The sequence below is a fragment of the Pseudorca crassidens genome, chromosome 3 (assembly GCF_039906515.1).
Source record: "Pseudorca crassidens isolate mPseCra1 chromosome 3, mPseCra1.hap1, whole genome shotgun sequence".
In the NCBI taxonomy this organism is placed as follows: domain Eukaryota; kingdom Metazoa; phylum Chordata; class Mammalia; order Artiodactyla; family Delphinidae; genus Pseudorca; species Pseudorca crassidens.
In genome coordinates this window covers 27,290,080-27,303,356 of record NC_090298.1, presented here as the reverse complement: position 1 = coordinate 27,303,356, position 13,277 = coordinate 27,290,080, and the positions used below count along the sequence as shown (strand labels likewise).

Sequence of the window (13,277 nt, the reverse complement as noted above, 5' to 3'; positions counted from 1 at the left end):
AAATATAAATGAGACTTTTAAACTATCTATTGGAGGATCTGAGACTATGTCTTTGGAACCCCAGGAATCATGACCCACAGTTTGAGAAAAAGTGGTTTAGAGCAATGGCATCCCCCTTAGTATAAATGTGTACCCCTAAGATAAACCCTTTGAAGGGTATGGCAATGATTTGCTGCTATAAATTCCTAGATAGGTATTTGGTGTAAAATTTCCACATGCATTCTGATAGTTCTTAGGCCCTTGATATTCTGCAAATGTATTTTAAAAAGAAAAATACCTTACAGCCTTCTGATAATTTCCATTAAGTAGGTGAAAGCTCTACTTTCCATGAATATATTAATATATATTTTTCAAATTGTATAAAAAAGCATGTAAATTGAATCCATGAGTACAGTTTAAGATTCAGACCATTCTTCTAGTTATGAAATTGCTAATAATTAGCTATTCTCCTGAGTAAATGCACATGTGGAGAATTTCACTGACTAGTGATTGTGAAACACAGTACTTGATTTTGAAATATTTCTCATCCAGTAAGATTAAATGACATTCTGCTCTATTTAAAAAGATCAACTCAACATAACCAAATATTTTTTCATAATATTCTTCTTTTCATCTTGTTTATGCTTTCCTTTGTTGTGCAAAAGCTTTTAAGTTTCATTGGGTCCCATTTGTTTATTTTTGTTCTTATTTCCATTTCTCTAGAAGGTGGGTCAAAAAGGATCTTGCTGTGATTTATGTCATAGAGTGTTCTGCTTATATTTTCCGCTAAGAGTTTTATAGTGTCTGGCCTTACATTTAGGTCTTTAATCCATTTTAAGTTTATTTTTGTGTATGGTGTTAAGGAGTGTTCTAATTCCATCCTTTTACATGCAGCTCTCCAGTTTACCCAGCACAACTTATTGAAGAGACTGTGTTTTCTCCATTGTATAGTCTTTCCTCCTTTATCAAAGATAAGGTGACCATAAGTGCATGGATTTATCTCTGGGCTTTCTGTCCTGTTCCATTGATCTATATTTCTGTTTCTGTGCCAATACCATACTGTCTTGATTAATGTAGGTTTGTAGTATAGTCTGAAGTCAGAGAGCCTGATTCCTCCAGCTCCATTTTTCTTTCTCAGCATTGCTTTGGCTATTCGGGGTCTTTTGTGTTTCCATACAAATTGTGAAATTTTTTGTTCTAGTTCTGTGAAAAATGCCATTGGCAGTTTGATGGGGATTGCACTGAATCTGTAGATTGCTTTGGGTCGTATAGTCATTTTCACAATGTTGATTCTTCCAATCCAAGAACATGGTATATCTCTCCATCTGTTTGTATCATGTTTAACTTCTTTCATCTGTGTCATATAGTTTTCTGCATTCAGGTCTTTTGTCTCCTTAGGTAGGTTTATTCCTAGGTATTTTATTCTTTTTGTTGCAGTGGTAAATGGGAGTGTTTCCTTAATTTCTCTTTCAGGCTTTTCATCATTAGTGTATGGGAATACAAGAGATTTCTGTGCATTAATTTTTTATCCTGCAACTTTACCAAATTCATTGATTAGCTTTAGTAGTTTTCTGGTAGCATCTTTAGGATTCTCTATGTATAGTATTATGTCATCTGCACACAGTGACAGTTTTACTTCTTCTTTTCCGATTTGGATTCCTTTTATTTCCTTTTCTTCTCTGATTGCTGTGGCTAAAACTTCCAAAACTATGTTGAATAATAGTAGTGAGAGTGGGCAACCTTGTCTTGGCCCTGATCTTAGTGGAAATGGTTTCAGTTTTTCACCATTGAGAACCATGTTGGCTGTGGGTTTGTAATATATGGCCTTTATTATGTTGAGGTAAGTTCCCTCTATGCCTACTTTCTGGAGAGTTTTTATCATAAATCAGTGTTGAATTTTGTCAAAAGCTTTTTCTGCATCTATTGAGATGATCATATGTTTTTTATCCTTCAATTTGTTAATATGGTGTATCACATTGATTGATTTGCTTATATTGAAGAATTCTTGTATTCCTGGGATAAACCCCACTTGATCATGGTGTATTATCCTTTTAATGTGCTGCCGGATTCTGCTTGCTAGTATTTTGTCGAGGATTTTTGCAACTATGTTCATCAGTGATATTGGCCTGTAGTTTTCTTTCTTTGTGACATCTTTGTCTGGTTTTGGTATCAGGGTGATAGTGGCCTCATAGAATGAGTTTGGGAGTGTTCCTCCCTCTGCTATATTTTGGAAGAGTTTGAGAAGGATAGGTGTTAGCTTTCCTCTAAATGATTGATAGAATTTGCCTGTGAAGCCATCTGGTCCTGGGCTTTTGTTTGTTGGAAGGTTTTTAATCACAGTTTCAATCTCAGTGCTTGTAATTGCTCTGTTTATATTTTCTATTTCTTCCAGGTTCAGTCTTGGAAAGTTGTGATTTTCTAAGAATTTGTCCATTTCTTCCAAGTTGTCCATTTAATTGGCATATAGTTGTTTGTGGTAATCTCTCATGATCCTTTGTATTCCTGAAGTGTCAGTTGTTACTTCTACTTTTTCATTTCTAATTCTGTTGATTTGAGTCTTCTCCCTTTTTTTCTTGATGAGTCTGGCAAATGGCTTATCAGTTTTGTTTATCTTCTCAACGAACAAGCTTTTAGTTTTATTGCTCTTTGCTGTTGTTTCCTTCATTTCTTTTTCATTTATTTCTGATGTGATCTTTATGATGTCTTTCCTTCTGCTAACTTGGTGGGGGGGGGGTAGTCCTCCTTTCACTAATTGCTTTAGCTGTAAATTTAGGTTGTTTATTTGAGGTGTTTCTTGTTTCTTGAGGTAGGATTGTATTGCTATAAACTTCCCTCTTAGAACTGCTTTTGCTGCATCCCATGGATTTGGGTTGTCATGTTTTCATTGTCATTTGTTTTTAGGTATTTTTTGATTTCCTCTTTGATTTCTTCAGTGATTTCTTGGTTATTTAGTAGCATATTGTTTACCCTCCATGTGTTTGTACTTTTTACAGTTTTCTTCCTGTAATTGATATCTAGTCTCATAGTGTTGTGTTTGGAAAAGATACCTGATATGATTTCAATCTTCTTAAATTTACCAAGGCTTGATTTGTGACCCAAGATATGATCTATCCTGGAGAATGTTCCATGAGCACTTGAGAAGAAAGTGTATTCTGTTGTTTTTGGATAGAATGTCCTGTAGATATCAATTAAGTTCATCTTGTTTAATGTGTCATTTAAAGCTTGTGTTTCCTTATTTATTTTCATTTTGGATTATCTGTCCATTGGTGAAAGTGGGGTGTTAAAGTCCCCTACTATGATTGTGTTACTGTGGATTTCCCCTTTTATGGCTGTTAGCATTTGCCTTTTGTGTTGAGGTGCTCCTATGTTGGGTGCATAAATATTTACAATTGTTATATCTTCTTCTTGGATTGATCCCTTGATCATTATGTACTGTCCTTGTCTCTTATAATAGTCTTTATTTTAAAGTCTATTTTTTCTGACATGAGAATTGCTACTCCAGCTTTCTTTTGATTTCCATTTGCATGGAATATCTTTTCCATCCCCTCACTTTCAGTCTGTATGTGTCTCTAGGTCTGAAGTGGGTCTCTTGTAGACAGCATATATATGGGTCTTGTTTTTGTATCCATTCAGCCAGTCTCTGTGTTTTGGTTGGAGTATTTAATCCATTTATGTTTAAGGTAATTATCGATATGTATGTTCCTATTACCATTTTCTTAATTTGGGGGGGTTTGTTATTGTACATCTTTTCCTTCTCTTGTGTTTCCTGCCTAGAGAAGTTCCTTTAACATTTGTTGCAAAGCTGGTTTGGTGGTGCTGAATTCTCTTAGCTTTTGCTTGTCTCTCAAATCTGAATGAGATCCTTGCTGGGTAGAGTAATCTTGGTTGTAGGTTTTTCCATTTCATCACTTTAAATATGTCCTGCCACTCCCTTCTGGCTTGCAGAATTTCTGCTGAAAGATCAGCTGTTAACCTTATGGGGATTCCCTTGTATGTTATTTGTTGCTTTTCCCTTGCTGCTTTCAATATTTTTTCTTTGTATTTAATTTTTGATAGTTTGATTAATATGTGTCTTGGCATGTTTCTCCTTGGATTTATCCTGTATGGGACTCTCTGTGCTTCCTGGACTTGATTATTTCCTTTCCCATATTAGGGAAGTTTTCAGTTATAATCTCTGCAAATATTTTCTCAGTGCCTTTCTTTTTCAAGTCTTCTTCTGGGACCCCAATAATTCGAATGTTGGTGCATTTAATGTTGTCCCAGAGGTCTCTGAGACTGTCCTCAATTCCTTTCATTCTTTTTTCTTTATTCTGTTCTGTGGTAGTTATTTCCACTATTTTGTCTTCCAGGTCACTTATCTGTTCTTATGCCTCAGTTTTTCTGCTATTGATTCCTTCTAGAGAATTTTTAATTTCATTTATTGTGTAGTTCGTCATTGTTTGTTTGCTCTTTAGTTCTTCTAGGTCCTTGCTAAACATTTCTTGTATTTTCTCCATTTTTTCCAAGATTATGGATCATCTTTACTATCATTACTCTGAATTCTTATTCAGGTAGACTGCCTATTTCCTCTTAATCTGTTTGGTCTGGTAGGTTTTTACCTTGGTCTTTCATCTGCTGCATATTTCTCTGCCTTCTCATTTTGCTTATCTTACTGTGTTTGGGGTCTCCTTTTCACAGCCTGTAGATTTGTAGTTCCCATTGTTTTTGGTGTCTGCCCCCAGTGGGTAAGGTTGGTTCAGTGGGCTGTGTAGGTTTCCTGGTGGAGGGTACTGGTGCCTGTGTTCTGGTGGATGAGGCTGGATCTTGTCTTTCTGGTGGGCAGGACCACGTCCGGTGGTGTGTTTTGGGGTGTCTGTGAACTTATTATGATTTTAGGCAGCCTCTCTGCTAATGGGTGGTGTTGTGTTCCTGTCTTCCTAGTTATTTGGCATGGGGTGTTCTGCACTGGAGCTTGCTGGTCGTTGAGTGGAGCTGAGTCTTAGCACTGAAACAGAGATCTCTGGGAGAGCTCTCCCCAATTGACATTACGTGGGGCCAGGAGGTCTCTAGTGGTCCAATATCCTGAACTCGGCTCTCCCACCTCAGAGGCTCAGGCCTGACAGCCGGCTGGAGCACCAAGACCCTGTCAGCCAGACGGCCAGGTATGTGGGGAGTTTCTTGCCTTTTGGGAAGTCTGAGGTCTTCTGCCAGCATTCAGTAAGTGTTCTGTAGGAGTTGTTCCATGTGTAGATGTATTTTTGATGTATTTATGGGGAGGAAGGTGATCTCCACATCTTACTCCTCCACCATCTTGAGGGTCCTCAACATAACCAAATTTTACATGCATTGTCTTTCTAAATGCATTCTAACAATTATTCTAAATTACATGGCTGAGTTACACTAAGAATTACATCATCTTTTATTAAAAAAAGGACAGAGCACTGATAGCTGTGAAGAAATGTTTTCATATGTGAGATAAGAGTGCCCCAAGAATGTTTAAATTTTGCATTTATATATCTAAAATAATCTCAAAAAACTATATATTAGTATGTTATGGTTTATTTGGTTGATCACCTGTGTTATAACAATGAGAAATCTTTTTATTTTCACTGGTGAAATCAGTCTCTTTAATTTATAATTATGCCTTGTTTACAAATATATTGGAAACACGAACAGATAGCACTAAGAATATTTTGGTGAAGAATAACTCTCATATCATCCATATAAGAAAAGGCAATCTTGTGTGTACTGATTGTATTATAAATGACAGAATGATTCTGATGACATATTAACAGAGCTATCAATAAAGTGCTAGGTTTGTGAAGAGAGGCTATACAGAAACCTCTTCTTAATATTTAGTTTCATTTTATGAAATATAATTATCTTTAACTTCCACGGTCAGCTATTCAAAGAATTGGCCTTTATTAATAATACAGTTAGGGTAAAATGTTCCACCGACATTTTATATCTCTGTATGAAAACTCCTGTGATGAAGTTGGTCATACTGAAAGAATGTAGGATTGGGCAAGTTTATTTGCACAATTCAAAATGAGATAATAGGTAGGTAATAACAAAAACAAATTCTCTAGAGGTTTCTATATTATCTATCACTTTTACAGTAACTTATGAGTGAAAATTACAATAACTTACAAGAGAAAATTAGGTAATTTTCAAAATACCAGAAAATCTCTGGCTTATCCCTGGGTTAGTTGTGAGTTACGAGTGGGGGAAACATCCAGCAGAAAGTGTCAAGCATGTCAGGGTCTTCATTTTCTAACTGAATGTGAATCAGCTTATGAGCGCCACATAATGAAGTACAATGTGGGCTTTGAAACCAGCTGGGTCTGGGGCTGAATACAGGCTTTGCCATTTATGAACTGTGTGATGTAATGCATGTCCTTAACCACTCTGAACTTCAATTCCTTTATCCAGGTAAAGAGGGTAATAAGATTTACCTGTAGGTTTCCTTTCTAGCTCTCTTATCTGGTCTGTAATTTCAACACATCATATGACTTCACCAGCCCTACCTATCTTCAAGTGAAAATGAAAGTTTTAATGGTTCTCAACAGAACATTATTTCCTCCCACCTCGGGGTCATTTGGAAATGTGTGGGGTGTTCTTTGGTTGGCACAAAAACTAAGGGAATCAAACACGTTAAATGCCCTGTAACAAGGTGGGCGGATGAGCATGGGGAATAGTCCCATAAACAAAATTTTGGTTTGTTTTTGTTTTATTTCTGAAAAACCAACAGAGCCCTATTGTGGAACTAAACTAGATCACCTCTAAGTTCTTTTCACTCGGACATTTCATCACTTTATTTTCTGTCATTGTTTCTTTACATTTATGTCGGATGAACCAGATAATTAAATGCTGCGAGCCACCATGACACATGAGCACGTTTATCAAAATTAAGAATGTGGAGTAAGGAGTTGGCTTTGGTTGGTTGGAGTGAAGGACTCAAGGCAAGTCTAAGAGTCTGTGAGACAGAAGCTTCCCTGGAGATAGTTCCTAAAGCAGCTCACCGTGCAAAGTAGAGGAAACTCACATTTAATGAGCACAGTTACAGGTGTTCTGAGGTTACCCCCACTTAATCCACACAGCAACCCTATGTGGCCTGTCGTATTTTCTTTAATTTATAGGTGATGAACTCTACCCATAGCTCCAGGGATTTTTTTTCCAACCTAGGTGACTTAAATTCTGTGTGTATGTTTCTGTCTGTGTGTCTGTGTGTGTTTTCAAAATCACAGAAAAGAAGTACAACATAAAGAATAGATTCGAACACTTCACCTGTCTGGGTCCTTCCCCATCTGTGTTCAGGTCACATAGCCCTGCATACCCCACCACCACACAAGGTTGCTTCCACTTGTCAGCATCCAGGCCTGACTGACCCAAGGCCTCGGAGAGAAAGGACGTTCTTCCCCCTCCTCTTATGCTCCCACCTCCTTCCCCAGGACTAACCTCTTCTCAGGATGACTGGTGGTCAGACTCTCCATTCGTTTCAGGGGAGACTCCAGCCTCCACCCCCGGGACTGGATAGTGTTCCTTAGCTCCGAAAGACATCAGAACGTATTTCTACATCAGGATGTTTGCCAAGTGGGTTCACTCTTTAATCACACCATGTGGGGTCAGCCATAATCCCATCCGGTCCCTTTACTCCCAGCAAAGTTCCTTGACACAGTCTCTCCTCCACCACAAGGGAAGGGAAGATGTGGCCTGTGTGTGTTCCCAGGATCTCCACTGAAGAGACCCTGAAGAACACACATTGCTCCAGTATCTGGAGCAGCGACGTACAAAACAACACAGCCTGGATCTGGACCTAGAAAGCCCTCCCCTCCCTGAAGGGAAGAGAGCAGGGAGGCAGCTCGGCCCAGTAATGGCCCTCATGTACACGATTCAACAGATCATTTAGCGCACACCTCTCCGTTCCAGAAGAGGGTCTTTGCTCCACCTTTCATTGCTAAAGGCCATTCTGACTGGTTCTCCCCAGAACAAAGGGACAACCTACTCAAAAATTTAAAAGTCAGAAGACTGAAAATGACAGTTTTTCTAGTTTCGGTTCAGGTGTTGGAAACTTGTGGGCTATAATATCAAGCAAGATCACTTGTTATAATCCAACAAACATACACTGACTGCCTGTTATGTACCAGGTACAATGCCAAGTCTTAAAAGACAAAAAAATTTACTTTAAAAAAGCTTCAGACTCAGGAATAAACACGTATAGAAATTCAGTCACGAGTTCCTGGTAGACGAATTCTAGCAACAAACCTTGACTGCTATCCATCTCTTTGGCAAGCCTGAGAATTTTGATTCCAGTAAACCCAAGTCATTCCTGACGGGCATATTTAGATAAGGAAGAACAGGGGTGGAAGTGGGATTGTTGAAAATAGAAAACGAAGGTAAATCACAGAGCATTTCTGCAGTGAGCGCTTAAGAAGATAAAGGAAGCTGAGAGAAGCCTACTTCCTTAGAATTGTGCTCTGGAATCGTACAGAAGGAAGGAACTAAGACATACATAAGAGGGCTTGACAGCCAGGGCTGAGCAGGGACACAAGGTGCCCGGGAAGGCCGTCAATGTAGCACGTTTTCAAACCAATGCTACTTTTAAAAATGGCTCAACATTTATTTAGTGAGGTTAGGGTTAGGGGCTTTTTATTATTAAAAAGTGCATATAGGGCTTCCCTGGTGGCGCAGTGGTTGAGAGTCCACCTGCCGATGCAGGGGACGCGGGTTCGTGCCCCGGACTGAGAAGATCCCACATGCCGTGGAGCGGCTGGGCCCGTGAGCCATGGCCGCTAAGCCTGCGTGTCCGGAGCCTGTGCTCCGCCACGAGAGAGGCCACAACGGTGAGAGGCCCGCGTATCGCAAAAAAAAAAAAAAAAAAAAAAAGTGCATATAACTCCTCCTCTTCCCCCTCCTTCTGCTGCTCTTCTCTTTCCTTCTCAAACAATGCAGTTCTAAGGCTTTCAGATGAGGCAGGACAAGGCGGCTTTGCACCAGAAGAGGAAAGAGCCGTGATGACCCAGAGCAGGTGTCAGAGCTCAGCAAGGAGAACACGGTACCCACACACGGGGACAGCCAGGGGGAAATCAGAGCTCTTGCACAGGGAGGAAAGGGTGTCCCCGCAGAGGAGGTGCCAGGTGGGGCATAGGGGCAAGGGTGAGAAGGATGTCTTTGTGGAAAGGCAGCCCAGCAAGGGATGTCAGCACCAGTAAGGAGGGCCTCTGGGCAGGGGAAGGGATAGCAGCAGAGATGGTAGATTGACAATATACAGGAGGGTTGATCAAAGGAGTAAATAAAGATAACGGAGCCAGGTTTCTCATGTAGAAGAGAGGTGTAAATATGGAAAGGGATGAATGAACTCAATGGTGATGGATTGGAATTGGTGATATTGGTGTGACGTCATGGTTTTCAATAAACTTAGATGGAAGTATGTGTTTATATACATACATCAATTGAGAGAGAGACATACAGACAGGCAGAAAATCTATCCACTAAAAGGGCCTGGGAGCAACAACACCCCAATAGCAATGAGCACACCTAAGTCCCCAGTTCTTGAATCCTAAACACCATTCTCCACTAAAAGGAACCAGGACTCTTTGAGGAAATGGTGACTCTAGGCTGGGGCGGGGAAAGTATAAGGTAAGCCTGGAGCATCTTATGCCAGAAAAGTAAGAGGTGCTCAAAGAATGAGGGGACATGCCAAAAGGACACAAAAGCCAGCTTGAATGGGGGCAAAACAGGGATAATATATCAAGATAAATTATGGTAGTCATAGATCATTACCCAAACACATGTACCCATATTCATATTGATAAAACAACCAATGAATTGTAAGTTTACAGGTAGAACATATTTACATAGTTTCAGATTCTCTCCCCACAAAATACTTATTAATTACAAAGGGGAAAAGAGAAGTTTCAGAGGTAAAGAAGTTCTCTGTGTTGTACTTGCAACTTTTCTGTGTGATGGTCCAAAATTATGTATATATATGTGTGTGTGTGTGTGTGTGTGTGTGTGTGTGTGTGTGTATTATGTATACACATATATATTTCTTAAAGTGCATATAGAAACACTAATTCAATTCTGATTGAAACAGAGACAATGGTCTGAAAAAATTCAACAGGACATTTCCAGCTTTTCTTTCCTTTTGGAATTTTCTAATCCCAGCCAATTATAGGGAGGCATATTAAATAATAAAAGAAATCCGTCACGTATTCCAGCCACAAGAAGCTCCCAGTGCCATGCTTTCCTGAGTTTCAGAATTCCAGTCTCCTGGGACTGCTGACTTTCAGCTGATGGGAGGAGCCTTCATGTGGGCATTGCAAAAATATTTAGGAGATATAGCTTGGCGCACAGGTTATTTTGTTTCTACTCAAGGGTGCCGTCTGTGTGCAGAACCAAGTTACCATTGTACTACTCTGTTCTCATGCTGCTGGAGCCCCACATGGATCACTGCCCTGAACACATGCCTGCTCCCACCACCCCTCCCCAGGCTCTATTGGGGCCATCATGTTGGAACAATGGGTGAGTGGGAGAAATGACTCAACAGTCCTGACTCAAAGACCATCTGAATGGACATGCAGATGCAGAGGAACAAAAATGCCTTTTATTGCACATGCCATCTCAGCAAAGCAAACACATTTGCATGCATATTGTTGCAAGTTCAGGGGAAAGAGACCCTAAAAAAATTCTTCCAAGCAAGGGGTTGCACATTTAAATTGTTTGTAACATATCCACGATTTTAGGATGTATAAAACACTATGGATAATCAGAGCTGCCATGTGTGGTTGGGCAGGTTGTGTACTGCACAAGGGCATGTGGCCAGTTGCGGCTGTGTCCACCCAGAGAAAGTGTACATTTTAAATTTTGCACAGAGTAGTTATATGACCTGGCAGCAGCCCTGAATGTATTATCTTTACTGCTCTAGTGAACAACAAAAAATTGTATAAGAACTGTTACATGTTCACTTCTGACTACACTCTCTCAGCTCTTAAAATCTTGTTTTTCAACTATAAATTCTCCTTCCCTGCAGAGTGTCAGGAACCTCACCCTTGTAATTTGGGAAGACTGGAGAAATAGGACAACATGATACTCGCAGAGTAAAGACTGTACAAAGTACCAGGTGACTGGAGAAGAACGGGCAGTTGCTTTTACACTTGCCGGTAACATTTTGTATGAGGCAGAAATGTAGAACTGGTGAAGCTGGATTTTCATATTATCATTTGGATAAAGTCATATTCAATATTATCATAGTGAAGAAATTCTGTATTCAATATAAAAATTTTACCTAACATATGTCTGCATCTAATTCCATGGAAAAAATTAACATCTGCTGCATAAGTCCCTGGGGAGGAAATTCTGGAACATTGATTTACCCTGCTAAAGCAAGCCCTTGCTGGAATGACCATACTAGAGAGGTTTTCAGTAAGAATTACTGTTGATAAAAAAAAAAAACACCTTTATCCCCTTTTCACGTGGAATTTTGTATAAAAGGAAAACAAGAGAATACATTCTCACTGACCATGCTGTTTAGAAAGACAAGTAGGCAAATTACTAATTATATAATAATTGAAGAGTTGAAATTTGAGTCAAATCAATTTTTAAGTCGGATACAGTGTTGAAAAACTATAAATCATTCATTGGTTCGGTATGTAGTTTGACTCCATAATGAAACTAGTTCAAATTTCTTTTTAACGTTTTGTTATAGAAAAAAAATGTTGCTTTTAAAAATAAAGCGAGAGGGCTTCCCTGGTGGCACAGTGGTTGAGAGTCTGCCTGCCAATGCAGGGGACATGGGTTCGTGCCCCGGTCCGGGAAGATCCCACATGCCGCAGAGTGGCTGGGCCGGTGAGCCTATGGCCGCTGAGCCTGCGTGTCCAGAGCCTGTGCTCCGCAACGGGAGAGGCCACAACAGTGAGAGGCCCGTGTACCACAAAAAATAAATAAACAAATAAAAATAAATAAAAAATAAAAATAAAGCGAGAGAGTGGCATGGACATATATACACTACCAAATGTAAAGTAGATAGGTAGTGGGAAGCAGCCGCATAGCACAGGGAGATCAGCTCGGTGCTTTGTGACCACCGAGATGGGTGGGATAGGGAGGGTGGGAGGGAGGGAGACGCAAGAGGGAAGAGATACGTGAACATATGTATATGTATAACTGATTCACTTTGTTATAAAGCAGAAACTAACACACCATTGTAAAGCAATTATACTCCAATAAAGATGTAAAATAAATAAATAAATAAAAATAACCCAAATAACTACATTGTGTCTTATGCTTAGATTTTTAAATTAATTATTGCTCTATTATTAAGTATTTCAAAACATACAGAAGAGTATAGAGAGTGTCCCTACCACGTGGCTATAACAAATATTTCCATTTTGCCATATTCACTTCAGTTTTTTTGTTAAAGAAGTGAAACTTACCTATGCGGCCGCTGTTCTCTATGTGGCTTTATCCAAGGCCATTTCCTCCCTCCCATCCAGAGGAAGCCACTATTCTGAAGCTGGAATGTTTCCATCCCAAGCATACTTTTACACTTTTACCTCCTGTGTACATAAACAATATAATTCTATAACTTGGGGTTTTTTTCACTTAACCTTATGTTTTTAATATTTTTCCATATCATTATGCATACTTCTAAGTCATTCATGCTGATTGCTGTAGGGTATAGCAATAGTTTATCCATTCTGCTACTGAAGGAAATTTTAGTTGTTTGCAGTTTTTCACCATTACAAACAAGATTTTGGTGAATATTCTCATGCATTTTTCCTGGAACACAGGCAACAGAGTTTTTCCAGAGAGATCTATCCATCCCATTTGCTTTTCCATAAAGGTTGCTTAAGTATGGCAATATATATGTAACTGTAGCTAGCAACCAGAGGTTGCTGAGAAATTCTTCCCTTCGTGGAGGAGAACATAATGGTCCCGGAAGGCTCTGGGTAACCTGGGCCTCTCCTGTATGCAATGGCTGTTACAGAAGCCAACCTCACTAGGGGAACAGCATGGCCCTTCCAGCCCTATCCTCCTTCACAAGGAGACCTCATACATCCAGGGTGTGCAGCGCTCATCCTGCAGGCACCCGGGCAGGTGCTTCTAAAATCTGCAACAGACCAATGGAAGCACTGTGGCAATGACATAGGTACATGACAAACAGCCAAAGCTGTCTGGAGGTTTAAAGGTGAACATGACAGCTGTGGTAGGCGAATTAACCCCCCCACCAAAGACGTCCATATCTAATCCTCAAACCCTGTGAATATGTTTTCTCACATGGCAGAAGGGACTTCGCAGGTATGATTAAGTGAGGGACCTTG

General features: G+C 39.7%; 1 long non-coding RNA gene across 1 annotated transcript in view; it reads right to left on the bottom strand.

Annotated features, from left to right (window-relative positions):
• LOC137221185 (uncharacterized) overlaps window positions 1-13,277 on the bottom strand; it is a 386,417-nt gene that overhangs the window by 94,861 nt on the left and 278,279 nt on the right. The gene's annotated exons all lie outside the window — the stretch shown is intronic.